The sequence below is a fragment of the Rhinoraja longicauda genome, chromosome 3 (assembly GCF_053455715.1).
Source record: "Rhinoraja longicauda isolate Sanriku21f chromosome 3, sRhiLon1.1, whole genome shotgun sequence".
Taxonomy (NCBI): Eukaryota; Metazoa; Chordata; class Chondrichthyes; order Rajiformes; family Arhynchobatidae; genus Rhinoraja; species Rhinoraja longicauda.
Window position 1 is genome coordinate 13,403,649 of NC_135955.1, and position 24,368 is coordinate 13,428,016.

The 24,368-nt window shown below is 46.4% G+C and overlaps 1 protein-coding gene across 1 annotated transcript in view; it reads left to right on the forward strand.

Moving 5' to 3' along the window:
- The first annotated feature begins 14,194 nt into the window (after nucleotides 1-14,194).
- The window catches only part of sh3bp2 (SH3-domain binding protein 2), a 66,549-nt gene continuing 56,375 nt past the window's right edge, over nucleotides 14,195-24,368 (forward strand). Inside the window, exon 1 of the mRNA XM_078396852.1 lies at nucleotides 14,195-14,574. The gene's annotated coding sequence lies outside the window, so the exon portion shown is untranslated. The remainder of the gene's footprint in view (nucleotides 14,575-24,368) is intronic.

A 24,368-nucleotide genomic window follows, 5' to 3' on the forward strand; every position in this document is an offset into this window, starting at 1 on the left:
CTCAGGAAAACCAACCTGCAGGAGAAGCTCATGTTGTCCTTCTATTGCTGCTCCATCGAGAGTGTGCTGGCATACTGTATAACCACATGGTATGCCAGCTGCTCAGAAAAGGACAGGAAGGCCCTTCAGAGGGTCATCACGACGGCCCAGAAGATCATCGGCTGCTCACTGCCCTCCCTGGAGCACCTGTTCAGCCTACGCTGCCTCAGTAGAGCAGGCAAAATAATAAAAGATCCATCCCACCCCGGCCACCGTCTGTTTGTTCATCTGCCCTCTGGTCGACGTTTCAGGTCGATCAAATCCCGAACAAACAGACTTAAGAACAGTTTTTACCCCAGGGCCATACGAGAACTGAACACTACCTTTGCACTAGGCAACACCGTTAAAAAATCTTGTACTTAATATAATTGTATTTAATTGTATTTATGTATTTATTTGTTTTTGCATTTATTGCATATATGTTTGTACGCACCGTCAGGATTGGCTATTTTTTAATTTCGTTGTACTCGTTGCAATGACAATAAATGAATATTATTATTATTATTATTATTATCGCACAGTGAACCGGCACAGACCTACTTGAACTTTATTATGTTTTAAAACTGTTTCTAATTTTGTTTCACTCAGTTATTTAAATTTATACTGATTAGCTAATTAATTTATTGCATCATATGGAAGGCGCATTCCCAATCTCGTCGTACTCGTGTACAATGACAATAAAGATATATTGTATTGTATTGTGTCTATATTTGGCTGCCTTCTGTGTTGCAAAAAGTCCTGAGGCCTAAAGTATTCCAGAAGTGGCCAGCAGGTGGCGAGTGAGAGCAGCTGAATGCCTCCTCTCCCGCCCAGGAGCAAAGGCCTGCTTCTGTGCTGTTGCTGTTATAAACCTGTAGTTTCTGATCTTTTTCTTTTATTTCAAAAAATTAAATAAAAATATATACAAAACAAACACTGTGCAAAAATTCATCAGGCATTCTCGGTGTCTATAATTTCAACAGTGTCAATACTCAGTAGTGTTGGGGCCTATCGTTCAAGAAAGCTGGCGCAGTGGCATAGCTGGCAGTCACTGCCTCACAGCGCCAGAGACCTGGGTCCATTACTGCACTCGGATGCTGTCTGTGTGGAGTTTGCACATTTTCCCTGTGACTGCGTGGGCTTTCTCCGGGTGCTCCGGTTTCCTCCCGCGTCCAAAGGCGTGCAGGTTTGTAGGTAAATTAACTTAATTGGCCCTCTGTAAATTCACCCCAGTATGTAGGGAATGACTGAGAAAGTAGGATAACACATATTTGAGGAAGGATATTCTTGCTATTGAGGACGTGCAGCGTAGGTTTACTAGGTTAATTCCCGGAATGGCGGGACTATCATATGTTGAAAGACTGGAGCGACTAGGCTTGTATACACTGGAATTTAGAAGGATGAGAGGAGATCTTAACACAGATTCAGTGCGTCCCTCAGCACGTACTCCCGCAGTCTGGAGCGGGCCAGTCGGCAACATTCCCTGATATTCCACAAATGACCAGCAGGAGAGCTTCCCAATGCCTCACTTGAAGTCTGCAATACTCTGGCTACAGGGCTGAAGTTCATAAACTTTAGCACCTCTGCTCCAATCAGTCTGAAGAAGGCTCCCGATCTGAAATGTCGTCTGTCCATCCCCTCCCACAGATGCTGCCTGACCCTCTGAGTTCCTCCAGCACTTTGTGTAGGTTACATAGAAACATAGAAAATATTTTTGAACGAGGAGGCCATTCGGCCCATCGAGCCAGCACCGCCATTCATTGTGATCATGGCTGATCATCCACAATCAGTAACCCGTGCCTGCCTTCTCCCCATATCCCTTGATTTCGCTAGCCCCTAGAGCTCTATCTAACTCTCTTTTAAATTCATCCAGAATTGGCCTCCACTGCCCTCTGTGGCAGAGAATTCCACAAATTCACAACTCTCTGGGTGAAAAAGTTTTTCTCACCTCAGTTTTTAATGGCCTCCCCTTTATTCTCAGTTTGACCAGTTACTGCTGTATTTCCAACACATTGATCTTTATTTGCATTATCAATTGTTTATAGTCACAAAATGTCCCAACATACTTTCCCAGCACGACTGAGTTACATAAGGAGACGGTAAATGAATGTGCCAAAAGATGTGAATGTTAAGCACAATGGATGTGGTGTAGCAAGTCCAAACCGGGTGATGTTGCCAATAGAGTTTATTCTGCAGTGAAACCCGTGACAAACCCAGGGCCGTTTTTACAGCATTATGGGCCCCCGGGCAAAGCAGTGTACTGGGGCCCCTACCGTTACTCTCCCCCACCCCCCTTTCCCTACCGTCGTGCCGGCGAAAAGCACTTACCGAAAAGCACTTAGCGATGGACTTAGGGTGCTACATTGTTGCGAAAAGCACTTACAGATCGCTGTGAGAAGCACTTAGTGACCGAAAATGTTGCGAAAAAAGCACTTATTGAACCTACATTTTTAAAGTAGTATTTATTTATTGCAAGTCACTTAACATACACAGATCAGCATGGGGCCCCTATGCTCGTGGGCCCCCAGGCAAGTGCCCATCAGGCCCATGCGTTAAGACGGCCCTGGACAAACCGCAACGCACTTAGTTTAGGACACACACTTACTTAACTACCTAATCTTGAGAGTTTGGCGCCAGACTGACGATCGGCCAAGGCATTTCCCGGAAACGAACACGGGGCTCTGCAGCTTCGAGCCTCACTGCCCCACCGCTGAAGGAAGAAACACCAGCCGCATCTATGCGGCCCTGTTGCTCGAGCCCGCTGCCAATAAGCAGGTGCTGCAGCCCCTTCTTGTCGGGCTGACTGCGAAATAGCTGCCGATGCGTCGCTCTCTCGGCCGCTCAGCCGACTGCCGCTGGGCCTCGAAACCCGATTAACCGAGTCGTCTCGGGTGTGTCGCTCCCTGACGAGCGCGTCGGCTTTCTCGGCGAACGCTACCGGATCTTCAAACGAGACGTCCGCCAACACTAACCTGACGTCCCTGGGCAGTTTCTCCCGAAAAGCCGCTTCGAAAACCATGCACGGCTGATGGTCGCCCATCAATGTCAGCATCTCGGTCATCAACTCCGACGGTAGCCGCTGCCCCAGCTCTGGTAAATGGAGGAGCTTCAGAGCCCGCTGGTTCTGGCTCCAGCCAAAAGTCCTCAGTAGGAGCCTCTTGAGCCCCACGTACTGCTCGTTTTGGGGAGTGCTGATCAGGTACTGACCCACCCGCGCGGCCACCTCCGGCTGTAGACAGCTCACCAGGTGGTGAAACTTCTCCTGGTCTTCCTCCACCCTCTTAAGATGGAACTGGGATTCCGCTTGCACGAACCACAGGTGCGGCTGATGGGCCCAGAACGGCGGTAGGTGAACCTCGCCCGCGCTCGCTCCCACCTGTGACATGCTGCTGTGCTCTTCAAATCTCATGTTCGAGGTCACCAATGTAGCAAGTCCAAACCGGGTGATGTTGCCAATAGAGTTTATTCTGCAGTGAAACCCGTGACAAACCGCAACGCACTTAATTTAGGACACACACTTACTTAACTACCTAATCTTGAGAGTTTGGCGCCAGACTGATGAATTCCCCGCGCTCCCGCACCTCCTGACCCGTTAGCCAATCCGAGGGTTCGAGACCCCCTGGCCAATCCGTATGTCCCTACAGTGGAAAAGAAGTTACCTATGGGAGGGAGAAAGCAGAACCTGTTTAAGATAAAGTGTTTGACACAAAAAGCTGGAGTAACTCAGTGGGTCAGGCCACATCTCTGGAGAAAAGGAATTGGTGATGTTTTGGGCTAGAAACATTCTTCAGACTGTTCCTCACCAAACATGTCATCTATTCCTTTTCGCCAGAGATGCTGCCTGACCCGCTGAAGTTCACAAATTTTCGCACCGCATTTTTTGTCTATCATTGGTATAAATCAGCATCTGCAGTTCCTTCCTGCACATAAGGAAAAGTGTGGCTTAGTTACAAACGACTGCAGATTCACCATAGAAAGCATACTGTCGGGCTACAGTTTTGGAACTGCTCTGCCCAAGATCACAATAAATTACAGAGAGTCGCGGATGTAGCCCGGTCCATCACACACACCAGACTCCCCACTATTGACTCCATCTACAATTTGGGCATCGCAATGATGCAGAGGTAGAGCTGCTTCCTCACAGCGCCAGACACCCGGGTTCAATCCTGACGATGGTTTGTACATTTTCCCTGTGACTGCGTGGGTTTTGTCCTGGTGCTCTGGTTTCCTCCCACATTCCACCGGAGCGCCAAGGAAACCCACGTGTTCACAGGGAGAACGTGCAAACTCCACACAGGCAGCACCCGAGGTCAGGATCGAACCCGGATGTCTGGTGCTGCGATGCAGCGACTCCACCAGCTGCTTCAATGTGCTGACCTAAAGGAGTGGTCTCTAATTCCCAATCTACCTCATCGTTGCTTTTGCACTTTTTTAATCTGCACTTTCTCTTTAACTGTGACACTATAACGCTGTAGAACTATATTCTGCACTCTGGTATTTTTCTTTAGCAGAACTAGTGCCGTGGCTCGGCTGACCATGACTGAAGAAAGCAGGAGAAGAGCTTGTTGAGTCTTTGTTTAAAGATTCTAAGAGGAACAAAGTTCAGCACACGTCATCCGAGCCGAACCAGAAAGGCAGCTTTCAACACTTAAGGTAAGAGCGAGGTTTTCCCCGGGTCTCATTGGGGAAGTGAAAATAGGAGAAGGTAAGGGAAAGTGAGAAGAAGGGAAAATTTTAGAAATTTCCAGAACAAAGAAGGTGGCGTTAGGGAACTAAGGAAAATGGGAAGTGAAAGTAGGAATTCTTGAAGGCAAGGGAAAGTGAGAAGTAGAGGGAATTTTAGAAATTTCCAGAGCAAAGGAGGAGGTGAGAGGGAACTAAGGAAAAATGGGACAAGGAGGAGGCAGGATATTAGAGTCTCCTAAAGAAACGCCGGCATTTTATATGTACCATAATTTGGAACATCTAAGGACTTGCAAGTGGCTAGACCCCTGGAATTGGGGTACTAGTGATGTGTAAATGTATGTGTTGATATGAACAATGTCTTTTGGTGTATCAGGGTCTCAAGGATTTGAATGATTTCCTTGGGGGCGTGTATGGCAGTATTTTACTTTGAGTTAGAATTGTATTGTTTTAAGTGTGTGGATATCTGAGAGATTCAGCGCATTGCATGAAGTGTGGCAACTGACGAGTGGATTTTGATTAGTATGCAAATAAGTAAAACAAAAGGCACATTGTAAGTGAGTTCAAAGATTGTTACTTGTGGGACCGGTTCTGGGAGAATGTTGAATTAATCCTATAGTCCTTATGAAATAGGATGTGTCGCTGAATGATACTACTCCTCCAAGTGAAATATATTTGTGGTGTGTTTTGTTTATAAGGGGTAGTGTATCTTTAATAGGTTTTGTGACGTGGAACCACACACTAATCCCTTTGTCCTTTGTTATCTATTTGGAAATTAACTTTTTATTCTTTGTTTTCTCTTAGTTACTTTTAACTAAGGAATCACATGTATTACTCACTGGAAACCAAACACAACAGTCTGAGGAAGGGTCTCGACCCGAACCGTCACCCATTCCTTCTCTCCAGAGATGCTGTCTGTCCCGCTGAGTTACTCCAGCATTTTGTGTCCGCCTTCGATTTAAACTAGCATCTGCATTTCTTTCTTACACAACATATTACTAATGCTAGATTAACTTGTTATGAGCTAATACTGTTGGCAAATGGCGATATCACTATTGAAAAGTGTCTGCTATTGAACCCAGCCTCTCTCCTCCCTACTGAGCAAGACAGAGATTGTCATAGAAACATAGAAAATAGGTGCAGGAGTAGTCCATTCGGCCCTTCGAGCCTGCACCGCCATTCAATATGATCATGGCTGATCATCCAGCTCAGTATCCCGTACCTGCCTTCTCTCCATACCCCCTGATCCCTTTAGCCACAAGGGCCACATCTAACTCCCTCTTAAATATAGCCAATGAACTGGCCTCAACTACCTTCTGTGGCAGAGAATTCCACAGACTCACCACTCTCTGTGTGAAGAAATGTTTTCTCATCTCGTTCCTAAAAGACTTCCCCCTTATCCTTAAGCTGTGACCCCTAGTTCTGGACTTCCCCATCATCGGGAACAATCTTCCCGCATCTAGCCTCTCCAACCTCTTAAGAATTTTATATGTTTCTATAAGATCCCCCCTCAGTCTTCTAAATTCCAGCGAGTATAAGCCTAGTCTATCCAGTCTTTCTTCATATGAAAGTCCTGCCATCCCAGGGATCAATCTGGTGAACCTTCTCTGTACTTCCTCGAAGGCTAGAATGTCTTTCCTCAGATTAGGAGACCAAAACTGTACACAATAGTCCAGGTGCGGTCTCACCAAGGCCCTGTACAACTGCAGCAGAACCTCCCTGCTCCTATACTCAAATCCTCTTGCTATGAATGCCAACATACCATTCGCTTTCTTCACTGCCTGCTGCACCTGCACACTTGCCTTCAATGACTGGTGCACCATGACACCCAGGTCACGTTGCATCTCCCCTTTTCCTAATTGGCCACCATTCAGGTAATACTCTGCTTTCCTGTTCTTGCCGCCAAAGTGGATAACCTCACATTTATCTACATTATATTGCATCTGCCATGATTGTCTTGAGGTTGTCTCATTTGAAACCAGACTACCTGCTCGATCTTTTGGAGCCCTCCATCGTGAATGTTGATCTGGAATATTTTGTCGATGTAATGGTATCCCGAGATCATAAATGTAATCCCGTCTCAGTTTATGCAGCTTGTACCCAGCATCAGGTGATCGCGAATGCTCCTTTACCCTCCCATTACACAGTACAACAAGGCAAGTTACACGCTTTAACTACGGGGATGTCTTTCAGCCCAAGGATTCGGTGTGAACATTTGTACGGACTTTCGCTATGCCTTTGTGGTAGTACATGATGATGGCACACTGTGGAAACTGAGGGGTCACTGCACTTCTGCAGAAACCCCATTCGCAAAGGCCCTTTCATTGATACTCTTCTCCAACATCTACAAAAGCCTGAATAAATACCTGCGATAAAGTGTACGGTCCATACAGGAGGTAATGATATGGCTAATAAGACAGCCAAAAGGGCTTCGACGAGGCCCTTTATCACTCATTCTTTCCTTTACCATCTCATGATTTCTCTGGGAATGCCGACGGATTTATTCAGGGACATTCAGGAAATTGCCGCTAAACAAATGTTCCCTTATTTAACGGATTTATTAACGGACAAAGTCACGTGAGCAAAGGGGGTGGGGTGATTAAATTAGTACACAAACACTGGGATAGTGCACCAGATATGCAGTTTGTCAGAATTATAACACAAGGGAAATAATGCAAGTAGTTTAAGAAAATAACTGCAGATGCTGGTACAAACCGAAGGTATTTATTCACAAAGTGCTGGAATAACTCAGCAGGTCGGGCAGCATCTCGGGAGAGAAGGAATGGGTGACGTTTCGGGTCGAGACCCTTCTTCAGACTGAAGACTGAGTTACTCCAGCACTTTGTGAATAAATGCAAGTAGTTTGCAAGGCACTGGGAGTTAAACAGAAATTACATTGCCTGCATCAACTAAAATAATTAGGCATGATAAAGACATGGAAAAGATCAAGTTAGCAAAATATTGCCACGAAATTGGGCTGAAATGGCCTGATGCACCACCCTTTGTATATAATGAATACGAGAATGAATTTGGACCCGCCGGACAGGACAAAGCCCATATGAGATGATCATGGCAAGACACAAAATGCTGGAGTAACTCAGCAGGTCAGGCAGCATCTCTGGAGAGAAGGAATGGGTGATGTTTCAGGTTGAGACCCATATTCATGCGAAGAATAATGAGAACACCATTAGGACGAGAGGGTCGGTAGGAAGTTACTTTATCAGGAGAGGGAGACAAATGGGTAGAATATTCTGCAAGAATTGTGACGGCCCAAAAGGAAAAAGGGAACGCCTACAGAAGGTGCAAAGGCAAGTAGCTTCGGAGCCATGTCACAGTACAAGTCCGGGGGATTTGATTAATGTCTATAAACAGAAACATGCCCTTGCTCCAAAATGGAGACTCCATATAAGGTGCCTCTGATAACAAATATTCCAGTAAAATGTGCAGGAAAAACTAACTGGAGTCATGCTTCGCATTGTAAACCGGTGAAGAACCAGGACAGTGAAAAACGAAGTACCAGTTGACTATCATCTGTCTTCTTTCGTGTCCATCATCCACGTTTCAAATGTCCCATCGCTGTCATCGTCCGTCCTGAAAAGGGCACAAGCTTCCGGCGACAATCAGTGGGAGCCATCAATTGTACAAGAGATGATGGTGGTAGCAGAATTAGCTCGGGACACTTCCAGTTTCCAGCCCCGCGACATGGACGCTTCTGCGATGGGGCCATTATCTATCTGATCTTGGTGGACTAGAATGAAATTAGCCAGAAAATATGTGAAGAATCAGTGAATCAAACTGTGTATTATTGACGTTTTAGCAAAACGGTAACAAGTTACAATGATTTTAGTGAAACCCAGTGTAAGGAACTGGACACTGACACGATTAGCAGGACTCAGTGCAACCTTTTATAAAATTGCAAAAACTGGTGTTTGAAGTAAAGATTGCTACATACCCTGTGGTGACAAGGCACGACAGATTTGTTGAAGAGTAGGAAAGGAGGGGAGGGAACGATATAAGACTCAAGAGGGAGCTAAATGTTAATACATTGTTATATATTTTATGTACATATGCAGAAAGGAATAACCACCCTCGTCGTTGTACTAGTTCACTCATCCTCGTGAGTTTCATTGTATAACTCGTTTTCACCTACAGACCACAGCTAACAATGGATCGTTTCCTTTATCATTGTTACTTTTTTTGCATATCTTTCATTCATTTGTCTTATATCTCTCTATTATCACCATCTGTATCTCCCTTTCCCATGACTCTCAGATGGAAGAAGGGTCTTGACCCAAAACGTCACCTATTCCTTTTCTCCGGAGATGCTGTCTGACCCGCTGAATTACTCCAGCATTTTGTGTCTATCTTTGGTGTAAATCAGCATCTGCAGTTCCTTCCACCACAATCTTTCCAATGTGCCCACCCATTCGAAAGGAGGTATCCCCTTCAAACCTATCCCCTTCAACGTGTCTGAAATGAGCGAACGGTACATTTCCCACCTTTCGGTCTGCTTGTATGATTCTCAGAAGGGCTGATGGTTCTCTTTCGAGAGAATGTTGCAACTATTCTACCGGGTTGGAAATCAACTGGTTACCCCTTAAGTACTTTCTTGGGGTGGGACCTGCCCAAACACAACCAATCCCAACTTTCCCCTTTCTTGACTCTTATGAATACCTCTGGTGAAGGGAGGATAGAAGGGGCAATTTGCCATATCAGGCAATAGAGGGGAGGCCACAAAGTGGAGAACAGTTTGTTCCATCAATATTTCAATGTCTCTGATGGTCCCTCTGATGGTACACACACGGGATTCAGTCACATTACGGCCCCCAATCGTTCAACTGGAGACTCTTTCCAGGACACCTGGTCCCCCCACTCAGTGGAATCCTTCACCGCCTGCAATGGTACCTACTTTGTTTGTGATTATGGGTGCCCCAGAATTGGTCAGCTTCCTGTTATTTCGCCTATGTGGTGCCTTTCGTTTGCCGTTCCACCTCCTTATCCCAAATGCACTCAATGTCAACACAGATCAAAAGGGCTGTCACTGAGACTGAAAGGTTCTCTTAGTACAGAGTGGGAAATGGTGGAGGGAGAGAGCATCAATCTAATCTCCGCAAAAATGACATTGCCTTAACCTTGGAAGAAATAAATGCAGAGACGGTGGTCATTCGGACAGTTGCTCTGCAGAACCAAATGGCTTTGGATTTCCTTCCAGCCGAAGGAGTGGGACCATGTGCTGTATTATGATCTGAATGTGATACCTGTGATTCAGCAATGTTATTGCTGATGCAAGATAAAACATTATCAACTTGGCTGACGGTATCCGGAAAGAGGCAGCCAAGTTACATAACAGTAATAGGGGGGTACATGGTCTCTGTGGGGCTGGGCAATGAGATGGCTGGTGTGATGTATATGTAATATAAATGCCAGTTCTCCCTTGAGGCCAAGAGCAGAAGCTGGCCAATGGGCTTGTGCCTTGTGACTGAGGTCAGGTGACCTTCTAGAACTTTCCTGGTGATGGATCATTAATAAAATCTTCTTACAAGATGTTGGGCGTATGTATATTCATTGTGCTAGCCACAACAGGGTCTTACAATGGACATTACAGTTGGGATCGTTAGGATTCCATTGTTTTCATTATTATCATCCTTGTATTGTATGTTGCTTTTGCGCTTTTGAATGTTGCTGTGAGGATGATGGAACAAAGTGTCCCTTTTTCCCAAAGTACGGGGCGTCGAGCACCAAGGTGGTTTTGGGAAACATACGTTTAGAAGGGTCTTAGTCACCCTGCAAATAGAGCCTTGTGATCACATGTGCATTGGACAGCATGAAATAATTGTTAAAAAAATGTACATGTGATCACAAACATTGGGGACAATTAACAAATAGGGAGTAAAATTTGTACTTTGTTGTAAAAGTACAAAAGGGGGGAATTGTGAAGGACAAATGGCAATTGTAAAACAAGAAAAAGAGGTCGAAAGGATAACAGGACATCAGTTTATCTACTGTAGGGTGGGATTGAGATGCGTTTGTTGATCGGTGTCTTTCGGAGGGGCACGATTTATAATTGTTATAAGACAATTCTGAAGAAGGAATAAATGCTTAAGTGCTTGGAACAGTAAACAACAAATCAAAGGGATATTCTATATATAAGGAGCAGATAAATCCTTGTTCGGTGAGCAATCTACAAGATCGCTCCCAGTGATCGCTGTATTTGACGCTCTTAAGAAAAGTCTTGACTGCCCTACCCAATCTTTACGCTGTGTTTTAAAGTTTTCTTTAACAATTCTGGCCAGGAAACTGTGAGAATATCTCGTTTATGGACCAACGATTAGTTAATTTTAATTAAAATTGCAGGTTATTCAGTCTATTTAAATTGTATGGCAGATATTGGCGGGATTCAAACTCAGGTGTCTGCATTGTTGGCCCTAGCCTTTGGATTAGATTAGTTTAGTTTAGTTTATTGTCACGTGTACCGAGGTACAGTGAAAAACATTTGTTTGCGTGCTATCTGGTCAAACAAAAGACGGTAAATTAATACAATCAAGCCGTCCACAGTGCACAAATCAGTGCACAAATAAAGGATAAGGATTACTAGGAAGCAGTGTGGGACAGTGAAACAGCAAGCCCAGGTGAATCCATCATGAGGAAGAGATGTGGAGTTCTCGCCCGAGATATTCTGGGCCACAGACCCAGAGTTGACCCTGTCCTCAGGCGGTCTGTGTGGAATTTGTGCCTTTTCCCTGTGACCGCGTGCAATTCCTCTGGATGTTCCAGTTTCCTCACACATCCCAAAGACGTGCGGGTTTGTAGGTTAATTGGCCTCTGTGAAATTGCCTCTGGTGTGTAGGGAGTGGATGTGAAAGCGGGAGAACATCGAACTAGTGTGAACGAGTGATCGATTGGTGGTTGGCATGGTCTCGGTGGGCCAAGGGCCTGTTTCCACCCTGTATCTCTAAACTAATTTAAACTAAAAATTACCCCAGTCAAAGTGACTATATAAGATGTAGGAAGGAACTGCAGATGCTGGTTTACACCGAAGATGGACACATTACCTCCCCCTCCCCCTCTCCCTCCCCCTCCCCCTGGATTGAATCAGCGGATCAGACTCTGGTCTGATCTCTGGAGAAAAGGAAGGGTGACATTTTGGGTCGTGACCCTTCTTCAGATTATGGTTCTCTGGTTATTGTGGGATGCTGCCATGCAGAAGTGACCTGCTGCAGTTCCTGTATTGCAATAGTGACGGGCCTTCAAAGGTATGTCAAGATTTTTGGGAACTCCTGAGGATGTGAAAGACAGCGTAGAGTGGCGTGCCTTTCATTGTTTGATAGAAGCTCTGTGACCTTGGCAATGAACCTGGCTTTCTGCTCATGGCCAGCAGATGGAGCTAAGCGCATAATTTGCTACTGCTATTGGTACAAGTTCATAAATTCATAAGTCTGGGCGCAGAATAAGGCCGTTCGGCCCATCATTCTGCCATTCAATCATGGCTGATCTATCTTTCCCCCTCAACCCCATTCTTTTTGCCTTCGCCCCAAAACCCCTGACACCCACACTAATCAAGAATCTATCAATCTTCACCTTAAAAATATCAATTCACGGCCTCCACATCTGTCTGTGGCAATGAATTCCACAGATTCACTACTTTCTGACCAAAGAAATTCCTTCCCATCGCCTTACTAAAGGTACGTCCTTTTACTCTGAAGCTATGGACTTTGGTCCTGGTCTCTCCCTCTTTGTATAGATGCAAAAAGCTGGAGTAATTCAACGGGTCAGGCAGCATCTCTGGGGAAAAGGAGAAGGGGTATTGTGTAATGAATCTGATTTGATAAGGGGTCTCAAGATAAAGGAACCATTAGGATGTAGCGACTACAATATGATAAGTTTTAATCTGCAATTTGAGAGGGAGAAGGTGAAATCGGATGTGTTGGTATTACAGCTAAGCAAAGCGGACTACAGAGACATGATGCAGGAGCTGGCCAAAGTTGACTGAAAAGGGACCCTAGCAGGGATGACGGTGGAACAGCAATGGCAGGAATTTCTGGGAGTAACTCGGAACTTTTAATTCCAAAGAGGAAGATTCTAGGGGGAGAAAGAGGCGACCGCGGTCACCTCTGACCATCGATCACCCACTCACGCTAGTTCTATGCTATCCCACTTTCTCATCCACTCCCTGCACACTGGGGGCAATTTACTGAAGCCAGTTAACCTACAAGCCCCCCATGTCTGTGGAATGTGGAAGGAACCCGTAGCACCCGGTAAAGGGAGAACGTCCAAACTCTGTGCAGACAGCACCCGTGGTCAGCAGGTCAGGCAGCATCTCAGGAGAGAAGGAATGGCTGACGTTTCGGGTCAGACTGATGTCAGGGGGGCGGGACAAAGGAAGGATATAGGGGAGATAGAGGGAGAACTGGGAAGGGGAAGAGAGGGACAGAGGAACTATCTAAAGTTGGAGAAGTCAATGTTCATACCGCTGGGCTGCAAGCTGCCCAAGCGAAATATCAGGTGCTGTTCCTCCAATTTCCAGTGGGCCTCACTCACTATGGCACTGGAGGAGGCCCATGACAGAAAGGTCAGACTGGGAGGGGGAGTTGAAGTGCTCTAGATGTCAACTTCTTTACATCGGCGAAACCAAACGCAGGCTCGGCGATCGCTTCGCTCAACACCTTAGCTCAGTCCGCCTTAACCAACCGATCTCCCGGTGGCTGAGCACTTCAACTCCCCCTCCCACTCCCAGTCTAACCTTTCTGTCATGGGCCTCCTCCAGTTCCTTAGTGAGGCCCACCGGAAATTGGAGGAACAGCACCTCATATTTCGCTTGGGCAGCTTGCAGCCCAGTGGTATGAACATTGACTTCTCCAACTTTAGATAGTTCCTCTGTTCCTCTCTTCCCCTCCCCAGTTCTCCCTCTATCTTCCTGTCTCCACCTATATCCTTCCTTTGTCCCCCCCTCCCCTGACATCAGTCTGAAGAAGGGTCTCGACCCGAAACGTCGCCCATTCCTTCTCTTCTGAGATGCTGCCTGACCTGCTGAGTTACTCCAGCATTTTGTGAATAAATACCTTCGATTTGTACCAGCATCTGCAGTTATTTTCTCACGCACCCGTGGTCAGGATCGAACCGGGTCTCTGGCACTTGAGGGCAGCAACACAACCAGCCACTGTGCTGCCCTCAGTTAGTTGGCAAGGGATAAGTTGGTCCAAAGGGCCTGTTTCCGTGTTTTGTGACGAACCTCAACTATGAATCTCTTGTTGCACGAATGAATTTGGGGTTGTTTTGTTTTGTACCAGTGTTGTGGTTATTCATTTATCGGATTGTTGGGTACTATACCTTATCTGTGTATGCTGTGTTTGCAGGGCTGTTGAGCTGTTACACATAACAATTATTGACGCTGGACGCTTCTCGTTGGGCAACACTGCCTGCAGGCAGTCCTAGCGCAGTAAGGCAACTCCGCCTCCACACGTCCAGGCACCATCTCAGTCCCCAGCCCCAGGGGGGAGAGGCGCTAGCTAGACACACAAGTAAGTGCCCGCTCGGAGAATCCAGCACCAGAATGCCATTCAGAAACTGAACTCTCACAAACATCATTGGCAAAGGCTTCACCGACTTCTTCCTCGCCGCTTCCAACTTTGCAGAAAGAAACCCGTTGGTATTTATTCACAAAATGCTGGAGTAACTCAGCAGGTCAGGCAGCGTCTCAGGGGAGAAGGACGCTGCGAAGTCGTTGTATCGTTTTGAGGAAGTACAGAGACAGAGAGAGAGAGAGAGAGAGAGGGGAGGAGGGGGGGGGGCTCAAATAACGAGGGAAATACTTCATCCCAAATGACTGTCTACTGAAAGAGCGTTTAGTTGGATTCCGCTGGGAGTTTTACTCGGGTAAGGCAACATTCATATTAATTTTTTTAATAGAGTTTCGTTGGATTGAGTTAAGTGCAATGTAAACTGTGAGTTTTGACAAAGCGTCAAGCGTGTGTGTGTGTAGGTTGCAGCCTCTCTCGGTGTTAGTGGAAAATGTTCGCCTACAGCCAGTGGAAACACGAGCTTCGTCCGGGCATTTGTGTGTGTGTGGTGTGTGTGTGGTGTTTATTCCAGGCACACATTTGTGTGTGTGTGGTGGTTATTCCGGGCACACATTTGTGTGTGTGTGTGGTGGTTGGGTGTCAGGCTGCAATGGCCCAAGGGGAGAGTTTCAGGGAGAGAGCAATACTTCCCATTCGCCTCTCCTGTCATTTCTAGGCACGACCCTCTGCAATGTTTTAATGGGATTTCCACCTGCGACTCTCACTCTAAAATATAAGAGCATTGGGTGCCGCCGAGACGGAAAGGAATGTTTCCATCGAGTGTTGAGGGCAGTTCAGAGCTTCCAAGAACCAAAGATTTCGACTGGCGTTGAGTCTCTTGTTGTTTCAAGCCTACAGCCGGTTAAATTCCGAAAATCAGTCTTCAAAAGCGCCTTTCCAACAACCACTCCCGTGGGAGTCACCAAATGGTCTTATCTACAGTTGGAAAGGAGCTATCAGGATGTAGTTTCTGTTTCCATGCACAAAGTGCTGGAGGAACTCAGCGGGCCAGGCAGCATCTGTGGAGGGAATGGGCAGACGACTGAAGGATGGGGGAGAAAGCTGGAAAAGAGAGTTGGATTGGGACAATGGCAGGCAAGTGATAGGTGGATACAGGTGAGGTGGGGTTGATGGGTGGAATAAGTGACAAAGGCTAGAGGTGAAAATGAGGCAAAAAGGTGTCAGATGAGGGGAGGAGTGAAATGTAAAGTCAGAGGGGGGGTGGAAGAGGAAAGAGGGGGGGGGGGAATAAAAGGAAATCTGGGACTCGGGGATAGGAAGTGAGCATACGGGGAGAAGGAAGGAGCAGGCAGGGTGACTGGGGTTGGGTGATGGTGGGAGAACCTGCAAGTCTTTGGAGTGTGGGAGGAAACCCGAGCACCCGGGGAAAACCCCACGTGGTCACAGGGAGAACGTACAAACTCAGTACAGACAGCGTCCGTAGTCAGGGTGGAACACGGGTCTCTGGCGCTGTAAGGCAGCAACTCTACCGCTGCCGGTGTCTTGGTATTTGCGTTGAGGCCCAACATTTCCAGACTAAACCAAACCTGAAAGTCTTGGGCCAGATCAAAGTGGCAGTTATCAAACGTTAGAGAACACGAACAGGAACAGGCCCTTCGGCCCACAATGTCTGTGCTGAACATGCTGCCAAGACCAACTCTTATCTGCCTGCACATGATCCATATTGCTCCATTCCCTGCATATCTAGGTGCCTATCTAAAAGCCTCATAAATGCCACTATTGCATCTGCCTTCACCCCTGACAGTGTATTCCTGGTACTCACCACCCTGAGAATATTGGTCTTGGGAGATGGAAATAACAATTTAGAGGATTTAAAGGGAACCTGAGCGTCAAATATTTCCACACAGAGTGTGGTGGATATCTGGAACAAGCTGCTGGAGGAAGTGGTACAATTATAATGTTTAACATATATATTTAGACATGTATCGGGGGTAGGAAAGGTTTAGCAGGAGATACTGGGACTTCAGATGCTGGAATCTTGCGTAGAACACAGAGTGCTGGAGTAACTCAGTGGATCAGGCAGCGTCTCTGGAGGTCACGGATGGGCGACGTTTCAGGTACAGAACTTTCTTCAGACTGACCTGACCTCAGTCTGAAGAAGGGTCTCGACCCGAAGTATCACCCATTCCTTCTCTCCGTAGATGCCGGCTGTCCCGCTGAGTCAGGTGAAAGGGCTCCATCCAGCATATCAAGCTTTGTCAGACTTGCAGATGCTAGAAATGCAAACTTATATTTTGATTTGAAAATTAAGGTTGGAATAGTTTGTGGAATGTCCCACTAATTTTTAAGTAGTTCAACATTTTATGGGACATCTATGCCTTTGGTTTAATATTAAGTTGTCGACACAGAGCAATACGACAGAGGAACCAGGCCGAACGTCATTCAGCCTGCAGTAACTGTGCCTAGTTAAACAAATCTCCTCTGCCTGCATGCAATCCATTCCCTGTACACCGATGTGACTATCTGAAATGCCATGATCGTACCTGCATTCACCACCACCACCCTTGGCAGTGCATTCCAGGGACTCATCCCTCTGTGTATTAAAAAGAAACTTGCCCCACTCATCTTTAAACTTTGTCCCTCTAACCTAGTTCAGATTTAAAGACCCCATGGATGAGCTCCAAAAATTGTTCATCCCTGTCTGGCGAAAAAATAAAACGAGGAAGGCCTATCGACAAAGGAAATCAAGGATAGTGTTAAATCCAAGGAAGAGGCATATAAATTGGCCAGAGGAAGCAGCAAACCAGAGGGCTGGGAGAAATTTAGAACTCAACAGAGGAGGACAAAGTGGTTAATTAAGAGGGGCGAAAAGGGGCATGAAAGAAAGCTTGCGGGGAATATAAATCTGACTCTAAAAGCTTCTTTAGATATGTAAAAAGGAAAAGATTAGTGAAGACGAATGTAGGTCCCTTACAGTCAGAACGAGGTGAATTTATAATGGAAAACAAGGAAATGGCAGAACAGTTAAACGAGTACTTTGGTTCTGTCTTCATTAAGGAAGGCACAAATAATCTCCCAGAAATACTAGGGGACTGAGGATCTAGTGGAAGGGAGGAACTGAAGGGAATCCACATTAGTCAGGAAATGGTGTTCGGTAAACTGTTGGGACTGAAGGCAGATCAATCCCCAGGGCCTGATGGTCTGCATCCTAGAGAACTCAAGGAGGTGGTCCTAGAAATCATGGATGCATTGGTGATCATTTTCCAATGTTCTCTCAACTCTGGATCAGTTCCTGTGGACTACCAATGTAAGGCTAACTGGTCTATAATTCTGTTTTCTCCCTCCCTCCTTTGTGGGGAGGGGTTACATTGGCTACCCTCCAGTCATAGAAACATAGAAAATAGGTGCAGGCTCGAAGGTCCGAATGGCCTCCCTCTGCAACTATTTTCTATGTTTCTAAGACTGGAGGGTAGTCAATGTAATCCCACTTTTTGAGAAAGGAGGGAGAGAGAAAACAGGGAATTATAGAAACATAGAAACATAGAAAATAGGTGCAGGAGTATGCCATTCGGCCCTTCGAGCCTGCACCGCCATTCAATATGATCATGGCTGATCATCCAGCTCAGTAGCCTGTACCTGCCTTCTCTCCATACCCCCTGATCCCTTTAGCAAAAAGGGCCACATCTAACTCCCTCTTAAATATAGCCAATGAACTGGCCTCAACTACCTTCTGTGGCAGAGAATTCCACAGACTCACCACTCTCTGTGTGAAGAAATGTTTTCTCATCTCGGTCCTAAAAGACTTCCCCCTTATCCTTAAGCTGTGACCCCTGGTTCTGGACTCCCCCAACATCGGGAACAATCTTCCCGCATCTAGCCTCTCCAACCCCTTAAGAATTTTATATGTTTCTATAAGATCCCCCCTCAGTCTTCTAAATTCCAGCGAGTACAAGCCCAGTCTATCCAGTCTTTCCTCATATGCAAGTCCCGCAATCCCAGGGATTAATCTGGTGAACCTTCTCTGTACTCCCTCTAAGGCAAGAACGTCTTTCCTCAGGTTAGGAGACCAAAACTGCACACAATACTCCAGGTGCGGTCTCACCAAGGCCCTGTACAACTGCAGCAGAACCTCCCTGCTCCTAAACTCAAATCCTCTTGCTATGAATGCCAACATACCATTCGCTTTCTTCACTGCCTGCTGCACCTGCATGCTTGCTTTCAATGACTGGTGCACCATGACACCCAGGTCACGTTGCATCTCCCCTTCTCCTAATCGGTCACCATTCAGGTAATACTCTGCTTTCCTGTTCTTGCCGCCAAAGTGGATAACCTCACATTTATCCACATTATATTGCATCTGCCATGCATTTGCCCACTCGCCTAATCTATCCAAGTCACTCTGCAGCCTCCTAGCATCCTCCTCACAGCTAACACTGCCACCCAGCTTCGTGTCATCCGCAAACTTAGAGATGTTGCATTCAATTCCCTCGTCCAAATCATTAATATACACTGTAAATAACTGGGGTCCCAGCACTGAGCCTTGCGGTACCCCACTAGTCACTGCCTGCCATTCCGAAAAGGACCCGTTTATTCCTACTCTTTGCTTCCTGTCCGCCAACCAATTTTCTATCCACCTCAAAACTGAACCCTCAATACCGTGTGCTTTAAGTTTGTACACCAATCTCCTATGTGGGACCTTGTCGAAGACCTTCTGAAAGTCCAGATATAACACATCGACTGGTTCTCCCTTATCCACTCTACTAGTTACATCCTCGAAAATACTATAAGATTCGTCAGACATGATTTGCCTTTGGTAAATCCATGCTGACTTTGTCCGATGATTTCACCACTTTCCAAATGTGATGCTATCACATCTTTAATAACTGACTCTAGCATTTTCCCCACTACCGATGTTAGGCTAACTGGTCTATAATTCCCCATTTCTCTGTATGATCATGAAAGCGAATGGTATGTTGACATTCATAGCAAGAGGATTTGAGTTTAGGAGCAGGGAGGTTCTGCTGCAGTTGTACAGGGCCTTGGTGAGACCAGTTAGCCTTACATCGGCAGTGGGGAGATTGCTTGAGTCGATTGTTAAAGATGTTATAGCAGCGCATTTGGAAAGCAGTGACAGATCGGTCAGAGTCAGCATGGATTTATAAAGGGGAAATCATGCTTGACTAATCTTCTGGAATGTTTTGAGGATGTAACAAGTAGAATGGATAAAGGAGAGCAAGTGGGTGTGGTGTATATAGACGATCAAATATCCTTTGACAAGGTCCCACACAGGAGATTAGTGTGCAAAATTGGAGCACATGGTATTGGGGTAGGGTATTGACATGGACAGGAAGCAAAGAATAGGAATTAACGAGTCCTTTTCAGAATGGCAGGCAGTGACTAATGGGGTGCCACAAGGCTCGGTGCTGGGACCCCAGTTATTGACAATATATATTAACGATTTAGGCAAGGGAATTAAATGTGATATCTCCAAGTTTGCGGATGACACAGAGCTGGGTGGCAATGTGAGCTGCGATGAGGATACTTTGAGGCTGCAGGGTGACTTAGATAGGTTGGGTGTGTGGGCAGATGCAGTATAATGTGGATAAATGTGTGGTTATCCACTTTGGTGGCAAGCCGAGTGCAGATTGTGCAAACTACACAGGCAGACAACGTCCGAGGTCAGGTTCGAACCGGGGGCCTCACGTTGTGAGGCAGGGGCTCCATATGTGCACATTATGACCTTCCAATCTACCTTGTTGTGGCCCTTGCACATTTTTTTTCCTGCACTTTCTCTACAGTTGTAATGCTATAGGGAAACATTTAGTTTTGTTTATTGTCATGTCAGGTACAGTGAAAAGCTTTTGTTGCTATCCAGTCAACGGAAAGACTATACAATCAAGCCATCCACTGTGTACAAATACAGGATAAAGGAATAGCATTTAGTGCAAGATAAAGTTCAGCAAAGTCAGATTAAAGATAATGCGAGGGTCTTCAACGATGTAGATGGTAGGTCAGTATCTTTCTCTAGTTGGTGAGAGGGTGGGTGAGAAGGAACTTCAGATGCTGGCTTAAACCGAAGATAGACACAAAAAGCTGGAGTAACTCAACAGGACAAGCAACATCTCTGGCGAGAAGGAAAGGGTGACGTTTCAGGTCGAGACTCTTCCTCAGTTGCCTGTTGACAGCTGAGGTATAGAAGTTTGAAAACGCATACATGCTCCGTGTCATCCTTGCACCAGTCCTGCCAGGCTTCTTAACCTGCTCCTTAAACATGTCTAACCCTTGTCTCTCTTAAGTCAGTTCTGCCCGTGAATGAGTAGGTTATATCCTACGGTTGGAAATTTCTGAGGTGAAGTGTTACTGTAACACCATTTAAGTGTTTGCTCTCTGTAAAATTACCTGACTCTTTGTCACCTGTGGTTTGGAAAGAACAAACTTGCTCATGGCCTACTGCCAGCTTACAGTATTTCTCAGCCAAAGCTGCACGTACTTTGGACTATAATCATGATTGCTGGTAAGGAATTCGCTGGTGTGCATGATAAAGCTGTCCAATGGAATCAGGAACCAGAGGATGTGGGTTAAAGGTGGGGTTGGGGGAAGATTTAATAGGAACCTGAAGGGCAACATTTTTACACAAAGAGTGGTATGTACATGGAATGCACTGCCAGAAGATGGACTCGTAGTGCTGGAGTAACTCAGCGTGTCAGGCAGCATCTCTGGAGAAAAGGAATAGGTGACGTTTCGGGTCGGGACCCTTCTTCAGACCTGACTCGAAATGTCCCTTTTTTCTCCAGAGATGCTGCCTGATCCGCTGAGTTACTCTAGCCCTTTTTGTACATCTTTGGCATAAATCAGCATCTGCAATTCTTTGTTTCTACATTACGAGCTGTCGGAGGAGGGAGTTGAGGTGGGTATTATCACAACGTTTAAGAAACATTTAAACAGGTACATGGTTAGGACAGGTTTAGAGGGATATGAGCCAAACGCAGGCAGGTGGGACTAGAGTAGATGGGACACATTGGTCAGTGTGAGCAAGTTGGGCCAAAGGGCCTGTTTCCACGCTGTATCATTCCATGGAGGTGCAAGAGACTACAGATGCTGAAACATTGAGCAAAACACAAAGTGATTGAGCAACTCATTGGGTCAAGCAGCACCTGTGGAGGGATTTGACAGGCCTGGTCTTTGGTTGAGACTCTAAAGTCCACTTGACGATCACCTCATCCACTGCCCTAACTACCCACCCTGTCACAGTTGTATCATCTGCAAACCTCACTATCAGGTGATGCTGACCACCTGTCATGTGTTTTCACACATCTGTACCTCTTGCCTGAAGGGAGAGGGGAGAAGAGGGGTTAAAACAAGGAACTGCAGGTGCTGGTTTACAAAAGTGGCTGAAGAAGGGTCCTGACCCAAAATGTCGCCTATCCGTCTGAAGAAGGGTCCCGACCGAAATCTCGCCTAGCTTTGTCCTCCTGAGATGCCGCCCGACCCGCTGAGATACTCCACCACTTTGTGTCTTCAGCTGCAACACGATATTCTGCCCTCTGTTTATTTTATCTTTTGAACTGTGTGTTGTGCACATGCATGATATGATTTAGCTGGACAGCACACACAACAATATTTTTTTCACGTTTATCTCGGTACATGTGGCAATAATACTAACCTGTGACCTCTGCCCACAAGATGGACAAGGGCACTTGCTTCAAAATAGACAATAGTTTTTTTGCTCACTGTTGGGTTTAAATCCTGGAACTGCATTCTCGTGTTCAATGTTCTCCGTTCCGTGTTACGAGGTGCTTCCTGTGTTCAAAGTGCCCAATACGCTGCCATTGCAAGCGACGTGGTCACTGGGGTTACTGCGCTAGGCAGCCAGGCAGTCAGACCAAGATCTTCTCATTCCTCCGTAGGTGACTGGTCTTAGTCATTTCGTTTCCCTTTGTTGTTGATGTTGATGCAGTTTACGGGAATACTAGTGCTCCCATGCCACAGCGATACAGTCATACAGCATGGAAACAGGCCCTTCCATCTAAGCAGCACGGCATGGTTTTGGAACAGCCCCATCCAATTTTTTCCACCCTAACCCTAACCATCACACAAACCAACCTCCCTTCAATTCACTCAATTTATACCCCACCAATAATCAAGGACGAGTCGCACCTTGGCCGTTTCATCTTCTCTCCTCTCCCATCAGGCAAGAGGTATTGAAGTGTGAAAAAGCACGCCTCCAGATTCGGGGACAGTTTTTTCCCAGCTGTCATCAGGCAACTGAACCATCCTACCACAACTAAAGAGCAGTCCTGAACTACGATCTACCCATTGGAGACCCTCGGACTATCTTTGATCGGATTTTACTGGCTTTATCTTGCGTTATAACTAAACGTTATTCACGTTATTCCATTTCTCATGTATCTGTGCACTGTGAATGGATCAATTGTAATCATGTATTGTCTCTCCGCTGACTGGTTAGCGCGCAACAAAGCTTTACACTGTACCTCGGTACACGTGATAATAAATGAAACGCAGACGAACTAAACTCAACTCAGATCTAAGCTGGTCCCATCAGCTCACATTTGGCCCTTATCCCTTTTGTCCTTTCCAATCCATGGATCTGTCCAAGTCTCTTTTAAATGAGAGTAATAGTACCTGCCACAGCTACCGCCTCAGGGAGTTCGTTCCAGTCGGATCCACTTATTACTAAACTTCCTCATGTGGACCTCCTGACCCAGTGGGCTTGAGCAATAGGTTAGCCAGGCATGTGCTAATATAATAACAAGGAACTGTAGATGCTGGTTTATCCAACGAAAGACACAAAATGCTGGGGTAACTCAGCGGGTCAAACCCTGGTTGACCTTGCTCCCCCTCCCCCTCTATCTGAACCCTCTCCAATAGCTACACAATTCGCAGCTTTACTATCCCCTAGCTTAACAATTCACAACTCTTTATCCTTTTTGGGCTTACGACTTCTCTCTTCATCTCTGGCCTTTTTCCTGCAATCTGCCTGTCAAAACCCCCCACAATGCCTGTGTCCACCTATGGCCATGGTCTGTCCGGTCTGTCTTGTCCCTCCTCTTTGCCAGCTTTCTTCTACCCCCCCCGAAGCTGGCAATCAGGATGAAGGTTTCCGACCCGAAGTGTCACTTATTCATGTACACTCCAGAGATGCTGCCTGACCAGTTCGTTGGATGCTTTCAAGAGAGAGCTGGATAGAGCTCTTAAGGATAGCGGAGTGAGGGGGTATGGGGAGAAGGCAGGAACGGGGTACTGATTGAGAGTGATCAGCCATGATCGCATTGAATGGCGGTGCTGGCTCGAAGGGCTGAATGGCCTACTCCTGCACCTATTGTCCATTGAGTTACACCAGCACTTTGTGTCTTGTTTGTAAACTAGCATCAGCAGTTCCTTGTGTCCACATTCAAACTGTGTTGGCTTGAATAGAGTAAGGTAAGGACTGGGCGGAGGGTATGTTGTCCCTGTTGCGATTGGGGGTAGGGGGGAGCAAGTGCGGTGTACTGAAGAGACATGTGCGAGGGCCTCAACTATGATAGAAGAGGGGGACCCCTGTTCCCTAAAGAATGAGGACCTCTCAGATGTATGGAACACCTCATCGTGGGGTGTTGATGCGGCGTAGACTGAGGAATTGGGAGTAGGGGGATAGAGTCTTTGCAGGGGGACGGAATGGAAAGAAGTGGAGTCTAGATAGTTGTGGGAGTTTGCACCTGCAATTCCTTGTGTCTCTGGTTGGGAGATGGGTCTCCAGCCTTGGCTTATGAGAGGTCTGTTCAGTAGTCTGATTACAGCTGTTCCTGAATCTGGTGGGACGTGCTTTTAAGTTTTTGTATTTTCTGTCTGACGAGAGCGGGCTGGAGAGGGAATGGCCAGGCTATGAGGGACCCTTGATTATGGTGGCTGCCTTCCTAAGGCAGCGTGAGGTGGAGATGGAATCAATGGGATGGGGTGGGGGGGGGGGGGGGGGGGAAGAGGGGTGTCTGTGTGATGAATTGAGATAGCCTCAGTTTTGGATGTGTCTCAATGGGAAATGATGCCCAGATTCCAATGTGCCAATGTCCCCCATGGTTATAACCCCTTGTTTAGAAAGAACTTTTCTTATGACTTCTAAAAACAAATCCGATGAAATCCCTCTTCAAAGCT